The 23924-nt window shown below is 42.1% G+C and overlaps 1 non-coding gene across 1 annotated transcript; it reads right to left on the bottom strand.

Annotated features, from left to right (window-relative positions):
* Positions 1-23472: 23472 nt before the first annotated feature.
* TRNAG-UCC lies at positions 23473-23545 on the bottom strand. Its single transcript has one exon. It is a non-coding gene; the product is annotated as a tRNA-Gly (tRNA).
* Between the last annotated feature and the right edge of the window lie 379 nt (positions 23546-23924).

The following is a 23924-nucleotide window of genomic DNA, read 5'->3' as shown; positions in this document are numbered from 1 at the left end:
TGAGAGTGAAGTGGCTCAGTCGTGTCCAACTCTTAGAGACCCCATGGATTGCAGCCTAACAGGCTCCTCTGTCCATGGGATTTTCCAGGCAAGAGTACTGGAGTGGGGTGCCATTGCCTTCTCCTCAGGGATCTATAGAACACAAGAAAATTATTCCCAAAATTTCTGGAAAAATACCTATGACTAAATCGGACCTGCCAAGGGAAAAATGCTTTCATTGAGAAAGGTATAAGGATAAGTTTATTAACTACTTCCATAAGACTAAGCAATTAATATAATAAATTATCAGTCACATCATACAATAAAATAGTTAGCCCAATATTTTGGTACTGAATGAATATTAAATGGTATTTTTAAAAGACATGTATAAAAAAGAAGCTAGCAACAATATTTATGTAATGCTGCTGCCAAGTCGCTTCAGTCGTGTCCGACTCTGTGCGACCCCATGGACTGCAGCCTACTAGGCTCCTCCATCCATGGGATTTTCCAGGCAAGAGTACTGGAGTGGGTTGCCATTGCCTTCTCCATTTATGTAATACAATGTAGCAATTCAATATTAATCAATTTGTTAAAAATATAACTGCCTCGTTAAAGCATAGAATTCTTATAAGAAAATTTTTGTTGTGTGAGAAAAATTAAGTTTTTTTCAATGTCATATAAGTTGCCTGATTGATGCTAACCTTGGTCAATGATTATCAGCAGTTTTTCCATGACAGATAAAGATAGGGATGAAGATTCTTCAGATATTGCAGGAGTTTTGTAAGTCACATTCCTAACACTGAGTTTCTGAGTACAGCCTGTTCAAACAACCGCTTTGGATATACTCTAAAATGGAATTCAACCAACGCAGAGCAAAAAGTCAATTTGTCCCTCCCTTCTGCATTCTTTCTTCATCTTGAGAGCAAGTGTTATGGGACATCTTTGACAGTATGTACGTCAACTTTAGATGTCAAGGTCAGTTTCATTGTTTGTGGCAGATTGCAAAGAAGTCAAATGTTCATCAATTAGGCAAAATATTGTTACAATATATGTATGTGTAAATTAGGCAAAATAACTGAATACTTTTAATTATATATAAAACTAGAACAAACAATTTCATTTAGGATATGGATGGTAAGTCAATTTTGTGTATGGTTCTCCTGGGAAAAATTGGGGTTAGCAATTTTCCAGACCTACTGTCCTCAGACAATCCAAATAAAACTTATTTTCCCTTTAGGAACAATATCTCATTCAGGAAATCGTTCAGTAGACAGCGGCAGCCTCTTGGTGTGCAAATCAGCTTATAGAGACAGTTACTCTCCTAATGCAATAGAGACACATTAACTAGTCTTCCACTGTTAAAACTTTTTCCATTTTATAAAAGTTGTGTTCCTATCTTTATAATTAAGGTGTGTATTTAGACTCTCATACAAAGAAATGAATCTAGAAAAAGAAGGAAATTCACCACTGTAATGATTTTAGAAGAAAGCTTGTCTCATTAAGCAAGTGACCAAGTCCTTTGTATTGTAATCAAAAATAATTGTAGTTTGACTGCTTAGAACTGGAAACATATCATAAAAGTCATGCTATAGAAATTGTGGTTTGTTACTTAAGTAACCTCATAAAATCCTTTTAATCCATACGATAATATGCTCAATGGTTTTCAGCTGAATTCTAACAGTACTGCTGATGTCAGGAAATCATCTTCTGTACTATGGCCTTGGCTGCTTCCATTAAAAAAAAAAAAAGTACCCTTGACTTTACCAGCTGCAGCAGCTAATAACTGTCCAATGAAAGAAACACCCATCCTCCAGCTATGACGTCTGTCAGCCTCTGCCAGGTTTTTAGCAATGAAAGAACCACCTATTCAGTAATGGGGCTCTTTGACTTTCTCGCATGAGAAAAGCAACCCTTCTGATCCTCCCTAAAATAAAAAAAATTCTGACAGTAATAACATTTACTCTCTCTCTTACTAATGGAAACCTCCCGTTTCTCAAAACAAACAAAAAGGTGCTAAGAGGAGCTTCTCTTCCAGAAGTAATGACATCATACCGGAGACACAACTCAGAAGGCACAACTCATTTATATATTTCATAAATGAAAGACTGTTGACAAAACTAACTTGAATAATTTAGTTATTTGCATACAGACATTTTGCAGAGTGAAAATAGCTTCAAAAATTTTCATAAAGCATTTAATTATGAGAACCCGACTTTAAATGTAAAGGCACTTCCCTTATTTTCCTCTGCTAAATGTTTGCTGTTATGGAGACGTGACCATAATTATGTACCACGATTTTCTCCTCTTTTTAGGAGGTAGAATCTATAAAGATCTTTCATCAAAATAATTTACTGCTACATGCGAAGAGTTGAGTCATTGGCAAAGACTCTGATGCTGGGAGGGATTAGGGGCAGGAGGAGAAGGGGACGACAGAGGATGAGATGGCTGGATGGCATCACCGACTCAATGGACGTGAGTCTGAGTGAACTCCGGGAGTTGGTGATGGACAGGGAGGCCTGGCGTGCTGTGATTCATGGGGTCTCAGAGAGTCAGACACGACTGAACGACTGAACTGAACTGTGGCTTAAGTCATGGCTTTAAAGGCATCAAACATCTAAATAAAAAATGAAAATTTCAGTTGATCCAAATACTTTTAAATATTTTGGTACCACCTATTATCTTTCCTACAACCCTGCCTCTCCTTTGTGTCAATACCATATATCACAGCTATCGCTATCAAAAACTTCAAGAGAAAAATTTCCACTCACAGCCTTCACTTCCGGGCTTCTTACTCACATATCAGCTTGCTGCAGAAACCACTAAAGCTGCACTGATGCTGCTCTCACAAGAAGGACAAGTTCTCCTCATTTCCCCTAGATAGTGGTTTCGGTCTCTTTAGAGAGTTTCTCAATTTCAGTACTATTGATTTCTGTTGTTGTTTTTGGACTGGAGAATTATTTGGTGTAGGGAGAATTCTCTGTTTTGGGATATTTAGCAGCATCCTTGGCCTTGACCCATGAGTTAGTATGAGTGTGATCATGCTCAGTCGTGTCTGACTCTTTGTGACCCCATGGACTGCACCCCACCAGCCTCCTCTGTCCATGGGATTTTCCAGACAAGTATACTGAACTGGGTTGCCATTTCTTCCTCCAGGGGATCTTCCTGACCCAGGGATCAAACCCATGTCTCTTGCATCTCCTGCATTGGCAGGTGGGTTCTTTACCACTGCACCACCTAGGAAGCTGCCAAGTGAATATAGTAAGTACGTTTTCCTAGTGAGATAAACAAAACTTGCTAAGCAATGCCCCAGCATTGAAAGAGGATGCTATAAATTCTTAATTTCTAAGTTTTGGATAACTTTTTCTTAAAAGCATGTAGCATACCTTTTTCCTTTTTCTACCCTCAGTGCCTGATGTTCAGTGATATAGATTGCAAATGAATAAATAGATTGATGGGTAAATGAAAATATCTAGGTATCTAAAATTTTAACTTTTCAACCAGAAATTTTGGCAAGTTTGAACTTCTGTGATCAGCCTATATGATTGCTTTTAAAAAATTATTTTAATTGGCTAATTCCAAGTAAGGTAACATAAAGAAAGAAAGTCCCCTTGGCCATGGAACATGGACATGTAAGGAAGCTGAAAAAGGAAATTTCCAAAATTAAATAGAAATTTTTGATTTTACCTCAGATACCTAAATCTTGCCTAAAGTCAGCTCTGTATATCAAAAAGGCTTTTCTCATCAGAATTATAGTATCAAGAGTTTGGAATTCTTTCAAAATATACATACTCTTTGAAATGTTTTAGTGTCACTGGTTTCTGCTTTGCAAAGTCTTTTAGCTAGCATTTATAACTAAGAAGACAAACTGAAAGACTGGGATATGTAGGTGCATACAAATCAACTAACTGCTGCTGATTATGTACAGTCTCTGAGTACCAAAGCTTCCGATTCTTATTTCCGAGATGGGGTCCAGGAATTGGTATTTCAAAATATTATCCTGAGTTGATGTTGCGTAGACTATCCCTCAAGAAACATAGAGTGTACTTTTTCTAAAGTAAAAACAGGATCAGGCAGCCTTATTCTAGAGGAACAACTGTTGAATCTGGTTTTTATTCACTTTTGCTCTTTTATGCAAAAAAAGGGGTTCAAAGACCATATTGAAAGGAACCAAATGAAATTCTGGTTTTGGAAACTAAGTATTTCATTAGGAGTTTTCTTTACTATTTCTCCTGCCAGAGGGACAGTGGTAAGAAAATAGTCCTCTTTCATTCAGCCGGAGACTAAATGGTCCCTGCTTCTCCAGCCTCTTCTGACAGGCGCACACCCTTGGCGTCGGGCCTGCGGGGCAGCTCTCAGCCATGTGTCCTAGCATGCCCACAGGAGATGAGATAAGGCAACCCTCACGTGAGCAGCACCTGCTCTTTCATTCTTGGCCAGCAGGTTTAGACCTATCATCCAGATCAATCATTTATGTCACAATCGTTCTCTGCTCACCAAATTCCTTTGCTCCCACCGTTTAATTCCCAGAATGTGTATAACCTGTGAACACAGTCAAAGATTTCATACAAGAGGTATGAGAATGCTTTCTGCCTCCTTTATCAGACACAGGACGCTTCACAATCGTGGGGCACTTGGGAGCATTCAAAGCTTCTACATGTTAGTGTTTGATGGTCATCCCAACCTCTGAGATGGACAGAGCAGGGATTTTCATTTTCACTTCACAGATGAGGAATCAGCTTCTCCGCGATTAAGTCACACAGTGGAAAACAACAGGCATTTCTTTAGAATAAGGCTGCCCGATCTCATCTTTACTTTAGAAATTCGGCTACATGTGATGTTTCTAAAAGGGTGGCCCATGCAACATCAACTCACTACCTTATTCTGAAATGCAAACTCCTGGACCCCATCTCAGAACTAAGAATCTGAAGGTTTGGCTCTCAGAGAACCTACGTAATCAGCAAGTAACCTCATTGATTTATATGCACATAAATTTATGACATTACTTTGCCAACAAAGGTCCGTCTAGTCAAGGCTATGATTTTTCCTGTGGTCATGTATGGATGTGAGAGTTGGATTGTAAAGAAGGCTGAGTGCCGAAGAATTGATGTTTTTGAACTGTGGTGTTGGAGAAGACTCTTGAGAGTCCCTTGGACTGCAAGGAGATCCAACCAGTCCATTCTGAAGGAGATCAGCCCTGGGATTTCTTTGGAAGGAATGATGCTAAAGCTGAAACTCCAGTACTTTGGCCACCTCATGTGAAGAGTTGACTCATTGGAAAAGACTCTGATGCTGGGAGGGATTGGGGGTGACAGAGGATGAGATGGCTGGATGGCATCACTGACTCGATGGACGTGAGTCTGAGTGAACTCCGGGAGTTGGTGATGGACAGGGAGGCCTGTCGTGCTGCGATTCATGGGGTTGCAAAAAGTCGAACACAACTGAGCGACTGAACTGAACTGAATTGAAATTTAAAAAGCTCAGTACTCTTGACTTACTATGAAGGGCGCTTTCTTGCTTCTCCTGCTGAAGCCTAGCTGCTAGTGTGCATTTCTGCTCCTTGTTGGCTGAATTGTGAGAGCAAGTTTAAGCCCAGATGATGGCTGAGCAGAAAGGTAAAGCAGCAGTAGTTAATTTTTCATGCACAAAATCTGAAGTTCATTAACGTTTCCCACTTGTGCATTACTTATTTTAATCAGCAGGAAAAGAAAACTTTAAAGTGTTAAAGAATATAAATAGTACCCTTTATTGCTGAGAGACTAGCAATATACAATTTGTTGTTTCATAAAGTTTTTATGAAATGTTTTTCAAGTCTTGATCTTAGAGATGATAAAGCATGTTCATTATCTTCATCACCCCACTCCAGTACTCTTGCCTGGAAAATCCCATGGATGGGGGAGTCTGGTAGGCTGCAGTCCATGGGGTCGCAAAGAGTCGGATACGACTGAGCCACTTCACTTTCATTTTTCACTTTCATGCATTGGAGAAGGAAATGGCAACCCACTCCACTGTTCTTGCCTGGAGAATCCCAGGGATGGGGGAGCCTGGTGGGCTGCTGTCTATGGGGTCACACAGAGTTGGACACGACTGAAGCGACTTAGCAGCAGCAGCACTGATTTCCCATTTCTTTAAGAGTATTTCCAGTCCAGTGCTTTTGTGGAAAACATGACTTGTTCAGATCTTTGCTACAAGGTTCCATAGTGTGTTTGTAAATTCCTAGACTCAGAATTAGAAGGGACTTAGGGAGGTCACTTAGGTGACATCTAAAGGAATATTTCTAGGGTTCTACATATAAAATCAGAGGCCTTGTTGGGGATGACACAAGGTCTTGTGACCTTTACTAGCACAGCATGTGCATGTAAACAGGGGGAAAATCTGTTCCACTTTACTCAGAAGGAGTAAGCAAGTAAACACACTTTCAAATGAAAGCTTGGAATAACTGACAAGGACAACTTAAATTTGCAGGTTCAAAACACTTGAGCAGTTGGAAATTTACTTTTCCAAATAGTGCCTCAGTTTCTAACAACCATTGTCACAAAAAGTAAGAGCCTCCTGAAGTATATCTCAGGAATAAAAGAGTGATAAAATTTGGCAGCTTTTGAACTCACTCAGTAACCAGCAAAGATAACACAGGCTCTCATTCATTACATGCATTGCTCAAAAATCAGTCTTGTGATTCCAGGGAAAGGGTGTCTCTCAGTACTTCTGGTTAATCCTAAACATCCTGCTTTTATGAGACTTACTAGATTGGGTTCTAGGGATCATCACTTAGATCATGGAAAGTAAACAGGAACTAAGTTCATGAAGAGTTGTGGTAGGAAGAGGGAAAACGTAAAGAATGAAAATCCAGAAGAAGATGGGGTCACAAAATAACAGTACAGAGGCCACATCCTCTGTCCATGTGTATACTTACTTACAATATCTAAATATTCATGGTAGTGAGTCTTATTTGATCTGTCATGGCATTATGCAAAAGCCACCTGAAACACTGAAGACAGAAACCCATATCAGAAGCAGAACTAGAATTAGAAGCAAGGCACTAAGAGGGTGGTTCCGAGAGGACACAGCCTCCTCCTGTTGGATGCAAACATCTCACGGAACATCCAACTCAGACCAAGATACACAACAAAGAGGCCAAACACATGCCTCTCTTGCTAAATGAGTAACTTCGGATTCTTCACTGGTTACAGTTTTCTCTTACCTCTAGTCTGCTCTCCTTATACATAAGATTTATTGATACCCTTCAGGAAGCTCCCCTGGAGAAGGAAATGGCAACCCACTCCAGTATTCTTGCCTGGAGAAGCCCATGGACAGAGGAGCCCGGCGGGCTACAGTCCATGGGGTCACAAAGAGTCGGACCCGACTGAGCACCTTCACTTCCTAGAATTGCTCCCTGTTTCTGACAACACACACTTTAGAGCATCCCTTATATCCACCCCAAAACTACCCAACCCAAACTCAAATCCTGTAGGTGCATTCTAATACTCTTTATGAAACATCTTGCTGTCAATTGCAAGTGTGCTTCTGGTGGTCTTTGGCTGGAGAGTATTGACAGTTAAAGTATTCCTTAAATAGGTAGGTACATTTTTTTGAATTGGAACTCTGAGATCAAAGGGACTAATGTTTGAAACTGTGATCAATATTGCCTAATTTCCCTCAAAATAATCTTCATTTCAAATGCTCATCAGCAGTTTTTCTATTGGTTATTAGTCTTTTCTTATGGTTGTGAAAGATTTTCTTTGTTATAATGGTAACATCAGTTACAATAAAGCAGACACTGTTCTAAGTGTTTTCTATGCTACAAACTCTTATTAATCCTCGTACCAAATCTGTGATGTAAGTTCTATTATTCCCATCGTACAAATTAGAAAACTGCAGTAATTAGAGGTTATGCAGTTTGTACAGGGTCACGTGGCTGGGAAGCGCTGGAGCTGGGATTTGGATCCAGAGCCTCTGCCTATAGCCACAATATCAGGGTGCTTTATTGCAACAGTGGAAAATAAGCAGCGTTCACATGAAGAAGTTAAAGCCTTAGGGAGAGACATAAAAATAGGCTGGAATAAATGAAAAGCCATGCTACATTCCTAAAGATTTTCTATTTTAAGAATGTTATGTATTCTCACTTTAATCCACAGAATTTCATCTTAAAACAGGCCATTCTGGGGTGCTTTACAAAAGCATTATTTTAATGTTCAACTGGAAAAATAAACTGTATGAATAATAAAAAAAAACTCTGAACAATAATAATGAAATTAGACCAGCTCTACCAAATATTAACATTTACTATAAAATAGAAACTATAGCACAGAACTGGTACAGGAATAACGTAATTAGTCCTGACTGTGGGCTTTTCACCTTAGTAAGTCCTAGTGACAATTTGACCTCTGGAGGAAATTTGGCTATTTCTGGAGACACTTTGGCTGTCACCACCAGGGAAAAGCTATTAATATCTAGGAGACACAAGGCAGGGAATCTGTCAAATGTCTTTCAATGTCCAAGACAGCCCCGTATAGCGAACAATGATCAATTCCAAGTGCCATAGTGCTGAGGCAGGAATTCTGCCTGAGATGAACTTTGGAGAAGGAGGTATCATAATCTCTTAAGTCACATCATTTCAGTTCAGTTCAGTTCAGTTCAGTCGCTCAGTCGTGTCCGACTCTTTGTGACCCCATGAATCGCAGCACGCCAGGCCTTCCTGTCCATCACCATCTCCTGGAGTTCACTCAAACTCACATCCATCAAGTTGGTGATGCCATCCAGCTATCTCATCCTCTGTCGTCCCCTTTTCCTCCTGCCCCCAATCCCTCCCACCATCAGAGTCTTTTCCAATGAGTCAACTCTTCGCATGATGTGGCCAAAGTACTGGAGTTTCAGCTTTAGCATAATTCCTTTCAAGGAAAACCCAGGGCTGATCTCCTTTAGGATGGACTGGTTGGATCTTGCAGTCCATGGGACTCTCAGGAGTCTTCTCCAACACCACAGTTCAAAAGCATCACTTCTTAACCTCTTAAGTCACATCATTTAGGCACCTTTAAAATTTTTTTTAATTTTACCTCTAGAGTGACTTACTATTGGATCTTTTTCATGAAAATAATTTCCTGATTTTTTGTGAAGACCTAAACACATTGGAATAAAATTTATGACCAACCTAGACAGCACATTAAAAAGCAGAGACATTACTTTGCCAACAAAGGTCCATCTAGTTAAAGCTATGGTTTTCCCAGTAGTCATGTATGGGTGTGAGAGTTGGACTATAAAGAAAGCTGAGTGCCAAGGAGTTGATGCTTTTGAACTGCGATGTTGAAGAAGACTCTTGAGAGTCCCTTGGACTGCAAGGAGATCCAACCAGTCCATCCTAAAGGAGATCAATCCGGAGTGTTCACTGGAAGGACTGATGCTGAAGCTGAAACTCCAATACTTTGGCCACCTGATGCGAAGAACTTACTCATTTGAAAAGACCCTGATGCTGGGAAAGATTGAAGGTGGGAGGAGAAGGGGACAACAGAGGATGAGATGTTTGGATGGCATCACTGACTCGATGGACATGAGTTTGAGTAAGCTCCGGGAGTTGGTGATGGACAGGGAGGCCTGGTGTGCTGCAGTCCATGGGGTTGCAAAGAGTGAGTGACTGAACTGAACTGCAACACATTCCATAGTATGCATTTTGGAGCTTTGAAAGGAAAAGGTCTATATGAATAAAAGGGTTTTTCTCCAAGTCTATAACTAAGGCTGTGTATTTACAACCCAGGCTATGTCCAAGGGTCCACCATGCACCTGCTATCTGCCTGGCGTGGTCGGGACCCTGAGAACGCAGCGAACAAGATAGTCAGGGTGACACAGGGTGGAGAGACAACAGACAAATCACCAGCTCTAAAGCATGTTGGCAGAGCTAAGGGCTATGGTAAGTTGAAACAGGGGAACACGGACTTCCCTGCTTGTCTGGTGCTTAAGACTCCATGCTCTTAGTGCGGTGGGGCATGGGTTTGATCCCCTTTGGGGGAAAATCTCACACGCCACATGCACTAAGTTGCTTCAGTCATATCCGACTCTTTGCAACCCTATGGGCTGTAGCCCACCAGGCTCCTCTGTCCATGGGATTCTCCAGGCAAGAGTACTGGAGTGGGTTGTCATGCCCTCCTCCAGGGGATCTTCTCCACCCAGGGATGGAATCCATGTCTCTTACGTCTCTTGCATTGGCAGGCGGGTTCTTTACCACTAGTGCCACCTGGGAAGCCCTTTGGCGGTGGCCAAAAAAAAAAGAAAGAAAGAAAGAAACAGGGGAACATGACAGAGGGGCAAGTTTAGACTGGACGGTCAGAGAAAATCTTGTGGAGAAGAGTGCTCTAAGCCTCTAAGCTGAGATTCAAGTGAAGGACAATACAAACAGAGGGAAGAGCTGGGCAAAAGCGTTAAGCTAGGGGTGAGCTTGGCCACTAGATGAATGAGAAGACGGCTGGTATAGCTGCACCATAGTGATGGAGAGACAGTGGGTACCGGATGAGACTGGAGGCGTAGGCAGGACCACATGACGGACATCATGTAAGAAGTATGGATTTCATTCTAAGTAAAATAGGGAGTGGGAGGGTATAAGGATTTGGTTTTCGTTTTTAAAGGATTGGCCTGAATACTCTGAGCATGAAGTAGAGGACAAATGTAGAAGCAGAGAGTCCAGCTGGGAGGGATGTTAGTTCATCCAGTGGAGAGGCAGTGGGGATGTGGTCAGGGGAAATAACAGGTGACATGGAGAGAGAGTGTCTTGGGATTTGGGTGTGGCTTGGCTCATTTTGTGAACTCATAGGGCAGGCCCTGAATAGCTTACTTATATTGGTACTAAAATTCTGTTCATATAAAGTAGGAGTGATGAGGTTAGGGACCTAGAGAAAGAAAGCAAGATGGAGAGCATGACCTGATGTCCCAATAAGATCTCTCTAGTGGAGGGCTTCATATGAGAGGTGTAAGCAACATTCTTTTGTCCTGGGTGACATGCAAGATACAGGATGAAGGATATGAAGATTCCTTTACCACTGGGAAGACTCTAACGTATGTAATGTAAGGTCTGGAAGACCAGGGCTGAGTCCTGGGGAAGCCATGGTGTCCTCTGGGAAACAGCAGATGGTCAGTGGATACAGTCATACACAGAGGAGGATTTTTCTAAAAGCAGAACAGATGTGTTTGTGAGGACATATAAGAGGCTTGCTGGGGACTTCTGAAAATGCATGAGGCATCCTCATTTTTGGGAATCAAGATCCTATATCAGTGATTGGGGACAGTGAGTCATCAAATATGAGCTAATATTAATGTGATGTTACATATACTCACCCTCTGGGGCATCTTGGTGAAATGTGGGTTATATTTAGGCTATTAGGTTGAGTCAACAGATCTACTTCATTGTCTGTATGGAACAACCAGCTCTGCCAAGTGTCTTAAAATTCAGATAATGATGTGTTTTCCCCAGCATATGGAACTTACTGCTTCTAAGTGCAGCGGTTAAAGTACTTTTTCTTCCACCTTTGAATTTTATGTATGCAGAAAATATCACTGGTTAAAGTCACATACTCACCATTAGCAGTTGTAAATCTCTAGATAAAGGATGATGAGACTAGAAGGAAAATGGTGCATAGGAAGGGGTGCATAAAGTGAAAGGAATATATTTGATACTTTTGTGTGTTTGATTGGCCACATGCTCTAAGTGTGATGAGCTCTAAGAATTTTTGCCTAAAGGAGAAAAGTGGAAAATACATATCACTTGGGAATGCTTTTTAAAAAAATAATTTTGTTTATTTTTGGCAGTGTTGGGTCTTTGTTGCTGCGCAGGTTTTTCTCTAGTTGTGGAGAGCGGGGGCTACTTTCTAGTTGTGATGCTCAGGCTTCTCTTGTTGCAAAGCACAGACTCTAGGGCATAGGGGCTTCAGTAGTTGCAGCACATGGGCTCAGTAGTTGTGGCTCCGGGGCTCTAGAGCACAGGCTCAATAGTTGTGGCGCATGGGCTTAGCTGTTCCATGGCATGTGGGGTCTTCCTGGATCAGGGATCGAACCCATGTCTCTCCTGCATTGGCGGGCGGATTCTTTACCACTGAGCCAGTGGGGAAATCCCACTCAGGAATGCTTTTAACCACAAGTAACAATAACAAAATAATCCAACTAACAATAGCTTAAAAAAAGGCAAGTGCTTTCTGGCTTTGATTCACCAGTCAATGATGCCATCAAAGGCCAGGCTCAATCTTTCTGCACAGTCATCTACAGCATTGGCTCTTGGTCCTAAGGCTTGTCTTGCTCATGGTGGGAAGAACGGAGAGAGAGAGACATGTTACTGGTTGTCAGGAAAGAGAAGCTGTCTCAGAAATCCTTGTGAAACTTACGCTTGTAACTCCTTGGCCAGGAATGGAACATGTAGCCATTTCTAGCTGCAAGAGAAGCTGGGCAAGGGGTTTTCTGACCTCCAGAGTTGAAGAATGAAAGAGTAAAGGATATTGCAAATGGTTTTTGGTTAATCAGCCAACAGGGTCTGCTATTCTGATTGAGTGGGAGGTAGAGTGTCTAACTGAGATCCAGACGCTGATCTCTGCAGCACACAGCAGGGGATCTCAGCCTACTGTGTACACTGGCTGTTTTCTCAGTCTCTCCCTTGTCTTGATACAATACTGTCTCAGTACTTAACATCATGTGGTAACATATTAATGCAAATATTGAGAGATCTCTTGCACTGAAGAGTTTTTAAGCAAAATCATTGTCTCATCACCTAATTTTTAGTTGCCATTCAATGCTCTATTTTCACACACTATGGATTCTAAGAATATTTTTATACAAACTGCCAATTTCTGGCAGACTCAGGCAAGATTTCTTTCTGAAATAAGAATTCTTATGTATTCAGTGGTCTATGTAACAGCCTATGGTTTGAGATCTCTTCAGCAGAATGGAGGAAGTGAACTGGAAGAAAAAGAACAAAAGATAGTAACCAGGTGGTAAGGACTTTGAAAGAAGGGAGTTCTCAAAAATACTGTCTTAAGAATATTATAGAGGTAGCTACAATAAAGCTGTAAGGAAAGACATTGGGCCTGGAAAGTATGGTTTTTGCAAAAGAGGAGAAATATAAATTTTAAAACTAGAAAGTTAAAGAATTAGGAATCATTAAAGGTAAACTAAAATTTATTTTTTATCTTTTATCTTTAAATATTTAAAATGACCGAAATGAATGTCTAATCAGAGTGTCTGGATTCTAATCTGCCTGATTTTCCCTGTCTAATTTTTCTAGATCCAAAGAATCACAGCAGGAAAATTAGAATACAAACTAAAACAGTTTTATTGCATCTTCACAGCTTATGGGAAGTAGTTCTGCCTTCTATGACTTTTAATATACTGCTTGGACATCTCTGGTTGCAAGTAACAAAAAACCAACTTGAAGTGCCTTAAACACTCAAGATTTTTCTTATCCCGCATCTTAAGAAGTCTAGAGGTTAGACTGATTCGGCATCTCAACACTGTCGTTAGAAGCCCAGACACTTTCCATATGTCCACGCTTCCAGCCACAGCATACTGACTTTCAGCCAAGGCTTGTATTCTCATGATTGCAAGATGGCTGCGCGTCTCTAGGAATCATGCCCTCTCACAACCGCTTCCAAAGGCAGGAATGAAGACAGAGGCTCTCCTCATGCATTGCTTTCTCTCTGAGAGTGAAAAAGATTTCCCTAGGTGCTCCTTATGTCTCAGTGGCCTTAATGGATCATCCCTGTGCCATAGCCGTTTTAGAAAAGTATGTGACTGTTATCTTGCACCCCTTTTGTGGGAGGGTGTGGCACCGCACTCCAGTACTCTTGCCTGGAAAATCCCATGGATGGAGGATCCTGGTGGGCTTCAGTCCATGGTGTCGCTAAGAGTCGGACACGACCGAGTGACTTCACTTTCACTTTTCACTTTCATGCATTGGAGAAGGAAATGGCAACCCGCTCCAGTGTTCTTGCCTGGAGAATCCCAGGGACGGGGGAGCCTGGTGGGTTGCTGTCTATGGGGTCGCACAGAGTCGGACACGACTGAAGTGACTTAGCAGCAGTAGCAGCAGTCTCTGTCAAACAGCAGGAACAGGGAGGGGAATGGCTATTGTGCAGGGAGCCTTGTGAGTAAGGAAACAAAATGATAAATACTTCATTAACAGATTTGGTATCTTTCCTAAGACATTTCAATAAAAGTGAGTCTGATTTTAAACCTGACTTCAAATCAGAATAGTTCAGTCTCGAGTGTTTCCTATCTCCTGAGAGTAATTCTAGTTAACTAACCACCTTCAGAAAATAGAATGCTGATCATGAACCTAAGCTAGCCCCCTGCTAATACTTATGCACTTTAAGGAGTAATGCCTGCATGAAAAAGAAGGATGTGTTCCAGCAACATATTACATTGCCAGAAGCATCATTAACAGAGACCTAAATAATATAGGAAGTCAAGAATCTTTAATCACTTAATCCTGGCTAGCAATGAGATAGGAGAAATCAAAATTGCCTATTCAAGGCAACTCCATTATTTTCAGGTTTTAAGTCTGGGATTCTCCCTGTTCCCACTCCCTTTCTCTTTCTGGGTTCACGCTCAGGCTTCAGCTGCTGAGTCATGTCTATGGCCTTCAGTGTCAGGGTCTAGCATTTGGTTTCTTTTGTGGCTTGATCATAAGCATTTTCTGGTCTCTGGCCCTCTCAGCACTCAGCTCCCCTCTCCTACTCCATCCCTTGAGGTTTCAGAAACCCTTGCCTGCTTTCCTACCTCAGCTGGGTAGCAGAACTTTCGGAGACAAACTGGCCCATTCATAAAAAATAATGGTGACAACAGTTAAGCATTGATATCTAAAGAGACGCTTCTTGACCATGAGATTCTACAAAACCTCTGGTTTCCTTTTACCTATGTGCTTGCAAGTTGCGATTATGATAGAGGAAAATAAGAAATAAGCATTGTTTCACAAGAGCTGCTCTGGGAAAGCAGGCAGAATTCAATCCTTTCTTCTTCAATAATGGAACATAGTCAGAGATAAGATAGTGTTGCCTTGGGAGAAAATGTTTGCTTTCGGTGGTTTTCCTCCTGGGACCCTGACTGGCATTTGGGGATTCAGTACTCAGAACTGTGTGGGTTTTTGTGCCAGTGACCTTCACGTATAAAGTATTCACCTTCTGGAATGAAAAGCTGTGAGATGCTAAGTACTCCCATACCGAATCAGTGCCTCAGGAACTGAGAGGCATGGGGGCTGTGGAATGAAACTGACATGTTTTTGTTTTTTTAAAAAAAGAAAACATGGAAAGAAAGATGACTGATGTAGTTTTACCACCATCTTTGAATGTTACATGCAGCTTAAAGGAAGAGTTTTGAATGACGACAATCTACATGTTTCACTACATACCATTTTGCAAGTTAATATTTAAGCGAAGTTCCACACAAATTTAAATCTATCAAGGATTTTTCTGTGGGTGGTGGTGGCTGGGGATTTTAGCCTTGGGCTGTCTTGATGAAATAAACCTTCCAGGGAGAACTGGGCTGTTGTTTTGACCTCTGAAATTGATTTATTTTGTGACCTCAAGCAAGTCACTTCAAAGGATTTTTGTCATAGTGAGTCAAGGACAAAATCATACACTGGAGAAGGGAATGGCAAACCAGTTCACTGTTCTTCCCTTGAGAACGCCATGAACAGTATGAAAAGGAAAAAAGATTGGACACTGAGAGAGGAACTCCCCAGGTCAGTAGGTGCCCAATATGCTACTGGAGATCACAGGAGAAATAACTCCAGAAAGAATGAAGAGATGGAGCCAAAGCAAAAACAACACCCAGGTGTGGATGTGACTAGTGATGGAAGTAAAGTCTGATGCTGTAAAGAGCAATATTGCATAGGAACCTGGAATGTCAGGTCCATGAATCAAGGTAAATTGGAAGTGGTCAAATAGGAGATGGCAAGAGTGAACATGAACATTTTAGGAGTCAGTGAATGAAAATGGACTGGAATGGGTGAATTTAACTCAGATGGCTATTATATATACTACTGTGGGCAGGAATTCCTTAGAAGAAATGGAGTAGCCCTCATAGTCAACAAAAGAGTCTGAAATGCAGTACTTGGAAACAATCTCAAAAATGACAGAATGGTCTCTTTGTTATTGAAAGGCAAACCATTCAATATCACAGTAATCCAAGTCTATGCCCTAACCAGTAACGCTGAAGAAACTGAAGTTGAACGGTCCTATGAAGACCTATGAGACCTTCTAGAATTAACACCCAAACAAGATGTCCATGTCCTTTTCATTATAGTGGACTGGAATGCAAAAGTAGGAAGTCAAGAGATACCTGGAGTAACAGGCAATTTGGCCTTGGAGTACAGAATGAAGCAGGGCAAAGGCTAACAGAGTTTTGCCAAGAGAATGCACTGGTCATAGCAAACACCCTCTTCCAACAACACAAGAGAAGACTCTACACATGGATATCACCAGATGGTCAACACCGAAATCAGATTGATTATATTCTTTGCAGCCAAAGATGGAGAAGCGCTATACAGTCAGCAAAAACAAGACCGGGAGCTGATTATGGCTCAGATCAAGAACTCCTTATTGCCAAATTCAGACTTAAATTGAAGAAAGTAGGGAAAACCACTAGACCATTCAGGCATGATCTAAATCATATCCCTTATGGTTATACAGTAGAAGTGACAAATATATTCAAGGGGTTAGATCTGATAGAGTGCCTGAAAAACTATGGATGGAGGTTTGTGACAGTTTACAGAAGGAACTAATCAAGACCACCCCCAAGAAAAAGAAATGCAAGAAGGCAAAATGGTTGTCTGAGGAGGACTTACAAATAGCTGAGAAAAGAAGAGTTCAGTTCAGTTCAGTAGCTCAGTCATGTCTCATTATTTGTGACCCCATGAATCACAGCACACCAGGCCTCCCTGTCCATCACCAACTCCCAGAGTTCACTCAAACTCACGTCCATCGAGTTGGTGATGCCATCCAGCCATCTCATCCTCTGTCATCCCCTTCTCTTCCTGCCCCCAATCCCTCCCAGCATCAGGGTCTTTTCCAATGAGTCAACTCTTTGTACGAGGTGGCCAAAGTATTGGAGTTTCAGCTTCAACATCAGTCCTTCCAATGAACACCCAGGACTGATCTCCTTTAGGATGGACTGGTTGGACCTCCTTGCAGTCCAAGGGACTCTCAAGAGTCTTCTCCAACACCACAGTTCAAAAGCATTAATTCTTCAGCACTCAGCTTTCTTCACAGTCCAACTCTCACATCCATACATGACTATTGGAAAAACCATAGCCTTGACTAGACGGACCTTTGTGGGCAAAGTAATGTCTCTGCTTTTGAATATGCTATCTAGGTTGGTCATAACTTTCCTTCCAAGGAGTAAGCGTCTTTTAATTTCATGGCTGCAGTTACCATCTGCAGTGATTTTGGAGCCCAAAAAAATAAAGTCTGACACTGTTTCCACTGTTTCCCCATCTATTTCCCATGAAGTGGTGGGACCTGATGCCGTGATCTTCATTTTCTGAATGTTGAGCTTTAAGCCAACTTTTTCACTCTCCTCTTTCACTTTCATCAAGAAGCTTTTGAGTTCCTCTTCACTTTCTGCCATAAGGGTGGTGTCATCTGCATATCTGACGTTGTTGATATTTTTCCCGGCAATCTTGATTCCAGCTTGTGCTTCTTCCAGCCCAGCATTTCTCATGATGTCTCTGCATAGAAGTTAAATAAGCAGGGTGACAATATACAGCCTTGATGTACTCCTTTTCCTATTTGGAACCAGTCTGTTGTTCCATATCCAGTTCTAACTGTTGCTTCCAGACCTGCATATGGGTTTCTCAAGAGGTAGGTCAGGTGGTCTGGTATTTCCATCTCTTTCAGAATTTTCCACAGTTTATTGTGATCCACACAGTCAAAGGCTTTGGCATAGTCAATCAAGCAGAAATAGATGCTTTTCTGGAACTCTCTTGCTTTTTCCATGATCCAGCGGATGTTGGCAATTTGATCTCTGGTTCCTCTGCCTTTTCTAAAAACAGCTTGAACATCAGGAAGTTCACGGTTCACGTATTGCTGAAGCCTGGCTTGGAGAATTTTGAGCATTACTTTAGTAGCGTGTGAGATGAGTGCAATTGTGCAGTAGTTTGAGCATTCCTTGGCATTGCCTTGCTTTGGGATTGGAATGAAAACTGACCTTTTCCAGTACTGCGGCCACTGTTGAGTTTTCCAAATTTGCTGGCATGTTGAGTGCAGCACTTTCACAGCATCATCTTTCAGGATTTGAAATAGCTCAACTGGAATTCCATCACCTCCCACTAGCTTTGTTTGTAGTGATGCTTTCTAAGGCCCACTTGACTTCACATTCCAGGATGTCTGGCTCTGGGTGAGTGATCACACCATTGTGATCATCTGGGTGGTGATTACCATTAAAAAATAATTGATTAAATTTGATCCCATCAAAATTAGGCATTTTTTAAGGATAGGGAAAAGACAAGCTCATACTGGAACAAGATTTTTGCAATACATATAATTGAGGAATACCCAGAGCACGTAAAGAACATTAATCAATATGAAAATGTTTGTAAAGTCACTGCTGCCGCTGCTGCTGCTAAGTTGCTTCAGTTGTGTCCGACTCTGTGCGACCCCATAGACGGCAGCCCACCAGGCTCCCCCGTCCCTGGGATTCTCCAGGCAAGAACACTGGAGTGGGTTGCCATTTCCTTTTCCATGTAAAGTCACTAGTGCTTCACAAACAAGCAAATCCAGAAGGATACTGCAAATATTAAAAGATGTCTAACCTCATTATCAAGGAAATGCAAATGAAAACCTAAAGCTTATATCTGTTTTGTAAATAAGTTTATTTGTAATATCATTTTTTAGATTCCACCTAGAAGTGACAGCATATGATATTTGTGTTCCTCTGTCTGACTTACTTCACTCAGTATCATAATCTCTAGGTCCATCCATGTTACTGCAAATGGCATTATTTTGTGCCTTTTTATTTGCCACAGTTTTAAACAACAGGATAGTACAGTGTTTTTTAATATTGAAGTTAAAAAGTAAGCACAATGATAAAAACGAATGAAGGTTTTCAAAAGACCTTTCTAAGAATGGATTTCCTAGCCAATCTCTTCTGAAATTATTTGCTAAAAATATGTCTCAGCCCTGAATTTCAAAGCTGGGTAGTTACACTATTACAAATAATATTACACACAAGGGTGATGTGGCCAGGATATCCCTCCATTATGGTCAAAAACGAAATTGCAAATGTTTAGGATCAAGATATTTTCTCAGTTGAAATATCAGTTTCAAATAGCTGTTTTAAAGGTTCTCAGAGTGGTTTGATTTCTTACTGTCTTGAAAGTGTTTAGCTTAACTCCATCTCAAACGAAATTTTTAGACTGTAAACCACACTGAAGGAATCCCTTGGACCACTTATCTCAAAGCTTCTGCTTGCAACCACAGAACACACACACCCACACCCACACCCCACACCATTTGAAGTGTTTGCCTAGCATATAACCATCTCTGTGGTTATAATTTTCAAATATCTATTTCTGTACCCTTTAATGGAGAATTCAAATCTCAAGCAGAAAATACTCTTCAAACAAACCCTACTCATTGCATTGGGCAACCACAGACTACCTGGAGAGCCTTCAAAGACCACATTTTCAGAAACTGTACTATAGAGCATAAAGGGAACCATGGTGTCTTGAGTTGAGGAGGACTGAAAAGACACCTGGTACCACCTCTCCCCTCTCCCCTAAACTTAAAAACCAGAAAATCGAGTAATCTGCATTGATTCAGAAATAAAAAATGTTTTAAAGAGATCAACCATGGACCCCCAGTGTCACCTGAGACCTCCTAGCCCTCAGGGATTTAGAATACTTCCTAATGGAACATGGCTAAGCTCCTGCATTCACAAACATTTCTCTGTTTTGCTTTCCCTCAACCTGGACACTCAGGCCCTTGGAGTCTCTGGAACTGGTCATTCTCCTCTCACAAAGTTAATGACATCACAGAGGGTTATAGGGGGTCAAATGACCCCACTCCATATTCTGCCATCTCCTACATCTTCCCTCCCCTCCTTCCTTCGTCCACTTCCTGACTCCACCTTCATCCTTCCATAGGGAGTGGACAATCCCACCTTCTTGCACTATGTGCCTTTCCTGCATGGCCTCGGCACTAGCTCACCACCCCCCCCCCCCACCGTAATCATCTCCCCTTCCCTGAGACCAGCCTTCTTTGAGAGGCCCTATTGAGTATTTTCCTAATGAGGATGGGACTCTTGAAGAAGAATTCACGTACAAGCTGCTGAAAGAAAAAAAAAAAAAATCTTTGTCTCGTTATATTGTGTTGGTCATAACATTGTATGGAAAAACCCAAATGAAATTTGTGGCCAACCCGGTACATGTGGCAGGTATACATTTGTGCGGGCTATGTCGCTTCAGTTGTGCCCGACTCTTTGTGGCCTTATGGACTGTAGCTCACCAGGCTTCTCTGTCCGTGGGATTCTCAAGGCAAGAATACCGGAGTAGGTTGCCATTTCGTCCTCCCGGGGATCTTCCCAGACCAGGGATGGAACCTGCATGTCTTCTGTCTCCTGCATCGGCAGTTGGGCTCTTTATCACTGCTCCACCTGGGAAGCCCGTGTATGACAGGTGTGTGTGTGTGCGAAGTCGCTTCAGTCGTGTCCAACTCTTTGCAAGCTCATGGACTGTAGCCAGTCAGGTTCCACTGTCCGAGGGATTCTCCAGGCAAGAATACTAGAGTGAACTGCCATTTCCTTCTCCAGGTATAATGATCATATCATGAAACTACACGAAAAGTGATTTAGTCTCGTCCTCCACAGATAAAAACCCACACAGAAAAGCCCAGACAGATAGGTGAGGACAGATGAGAGGGTGTCTAAAGGCTTTGCCTCATAACCAACTCCTTTCCTCAGCAAGTTCAGCAAATGTGTGTTACCTGAAATTATGCCTTTCCTGGTGCTACAGTCAGAGAACGTGTCTCTCCCAAAACCACAACCAGAATAGGTTGCTGTTCCTCCACATTCTTTTCCACCCCTGGGAGATCCTTCTTCCCCATTGACTAAGTCTGTCATTCGATTCTTTCTCCTTGTTTATAGGAACACATCCACAAGGTAAAATGTCTGCTTCTAGGTTTTGTACTTATTTCACTTGCTGTTGAAAAGACACTGTTACAGTGAACTGAACTCATCTGATATTTCATATATAGCAATTAATAAGTTCTTATGATGAAAAATAAGATGGAGTCTTATATTTTTCTTTAAGAGTTTCATGCATACATGTGTTGTTTTCCTGACAAGGCAGCAAGCTCTTGAAACCCTGTCTTATGTTTCCTTTGAACCTTCACCCAATCTAGCATGCTGCCACCTACTTGCTTTAGAAACGAACATAAATCGCTGAGCCTTACTGGGCTGCTTGCTACGAAGTCAGACAAAAGAGGGCACTGTCTGCATTCCAAGAGGACTTGAAGGAGCACCGTGATGTAATAGGCAACCTTGGGGTTAGAGTCCAAGGGCCTGACGTCAAAGGTGGTGCAGGCAGGTTATTGAGCTTCTCCGAGTTTCTTTAGTTTCCTTGTTTATAAAATAATTAATCATAATCACTGCCCAGCATAAGGCTGTTGTGAGAATCAAATATAATTAGGCATACTGAGTGTCTGTGTAGACTGTAAAACATTTTATGATATTGAGATATCAAGCAGGGTTTAGCCCTCAGTACACCACATAGGATGTGAAAGGAAAGAAATATGGATCTAGGAAATTATGAGTCCTCAGGTGCATTTCTTGGACTTAACCCTCAAATCCCTTCCTCCAGCTCAATTTTTCATACAAATCTTTCCTTTATTTCCAACAGTAGCCTTGGGTTTGTGATGCACTGGTTGTGGCCTGGGTCAACAAAATAAATCTGTGTGAACACGTAAACTCAGCTGTCGTAAAGCAAGGTCCCCCTGCACCATGTCGTCCAGGAGTGATCCATTTGTCTTCTCAGGGCTGCAGGCTCCAAGCATGCCTCTGTGGGTTGTGCCTTTGCCTTCTTTCCAGGACTTGTCTGAGCAGCACTCCAGGGCATGGCATCAGACATAATCTGATCTGTCAGGCTGTGTCATTCAGGCTCGAGCAAATCTTCATCTCTCTGACCCAACCAAACCCTCCAAGAAGGGTCTACCGAATATTCCTCTTGTGGACTCCAGGGGACTCAACAGCCAGATTTGGCAGAGACCTGACTAGGGTGGGCACAGAAGTATTTTACCAAGCCCACAGGGCTAGGTAGGGTCTGGAAGTCCCCTGGTAGGTCAGGCATTCACCACCACCACCACCCCCTTTTTTTTTTTTGAGTTTCCTTTTATTTATTAATTTTACTATTATTATTATTTTAATTTTGGCTGCCTTGGGTCTTCACTGCTGAGCCCAGGCTCTTCACTGTGGTGCTCAAGCTTCTCTTATTGTGGAGCATGGGCTCTAGAGCACATGTGCTCTCTAGGTGCAGCTTGAAGGTTTAGTTGTGTGATGTAGGATCTTAATTCCCAGAGGAGGGATTGAACCCTCATCCCCTGCATTAGCAGGCAGATTCTTAACCCCTGGGCCGCCGGGGAAGTCCTAGGCATTCATTTTTTTAGTTTCTAGATCCAAGGGGAATGGAAAGGAACAGAGTCTGAAGAGTGAGAGTAAGGAGGAGGAGGTTGGAGGGGAGCCCTTAGGGAAACTGGACCAGCAGCTATTTGCCACCCTGCAGGAAACTATTTGTGGGCTACCCGAGTGGCTCAGACAGTAAAGAAACTGCCTGCAATGTAGGAGACCTGGGTTTGATCCCTGGGTTGGGAAGACCCCCCTGGTGGAGGGAATCCACTCTAGTATTCTTGCCTGGGAAATTTCATGGACAGAAGAGTCTGTCCATGGGGCAAAGAGTCGGACGTGACTGAGCAACTTTTTATGGGCTTCCCAGGTGGCTCTAGCTCCTTTCTCTGTTCTCTTTCCTACCCTTCCCCGAGTCTAAAGAGAAAGAATTTCCTCTCCTCTTTTTAAATTTCCTGTATGGGCTTTAATGGTCCTATATGGACTTTCAGGCTTCCCAGCTGGTGCTAGTGGTAAAGAACCTGTCTGCCAATGCAGGAGACATAAGAGACAATCCTTGGGTCAGGAAGATCCCCTGGAGGAGGGCATGGCAAACTACTCCAGTATTCTTGCCTGGAGAATCCCAAGGACAGAGGGGCCTGGTGGGCTAGAGCTACAGCTCATGGGGTCGCAAAGAGTGGGACAGGACTGAAGGAAGCATGGCCTTTCATATGTGTAAGAAGGGTAAAAAAAAATTGGGGACAGTTTCTGCTACTTTGAATTAGGCCTAGTTTTTAGGCTTAGTGTTTTGATGTAAAATACTATTTTAAATAACTAAAGCTGTTATACAAATATCAGATTTTTTCCACTTTGCATTCTTGCTGTGACAATCTTTTTTTTTTTTTAATTTTTTTGGCTGTGTGGCATTCAGGATCTTAGTTCCCTGACCAGCAATCGAACCTGTGACCCCTGCAGTGGAAGTGCAGAGTCTTAGCCATTGGACCACCAGGGATGTCCCCCTGCTGTAACAGGATTAATTTTGTAGATGATGCCTCAGGCTGCCTAGGGAGAAGGTCATGTACACGCAACATGTGAATTGCAAACACAGTAATATCTTGCAGCCTCTTTCTTTACAGACCTTGATTGGTTGACTTCTACAGAAGGCTTCGCAGAGTGTTCTACAGACCGTGGTTTGCCTGCCTGATGTTTGAGCAGCACCAGCTGTGTGGCGCTGCAGTTTGCGGCTCTCCGAGGATTCCGTCTGGGTTCTCTGTCATGATTAGTGTTTCCCCCATCATGCTCCAGCTACAGCAGTTCTGGGCTTCGCTCTTTAATTTCTTCCTGTCCACTGCCTCCAGGGATGCTCTGACCCACCACAGGAAGTCTCCAAT

Source organism: Bos indicus x Bos taurus, chromosome 11, assembly GCF_003369695.1.
Source record: "Bos indicus x Bos taurus breed Angus x Brahman F1 hybrid chromosome 11, Bos_hybrid_MaternalHap_v2.0, whole genome shotgun sequence".
Lineage (NCBI taxonomy): Eukaryota > Metazoa > Chordata > Mammalia > Artiodactyla > Bovidae > Bos > Bos indicus x Bos taurus.
The sequence above is the reverse complement of the archived record's forward strand: the minus strand, read 5'-3'. Positions and strand labels throughout refer to the sequence as shown.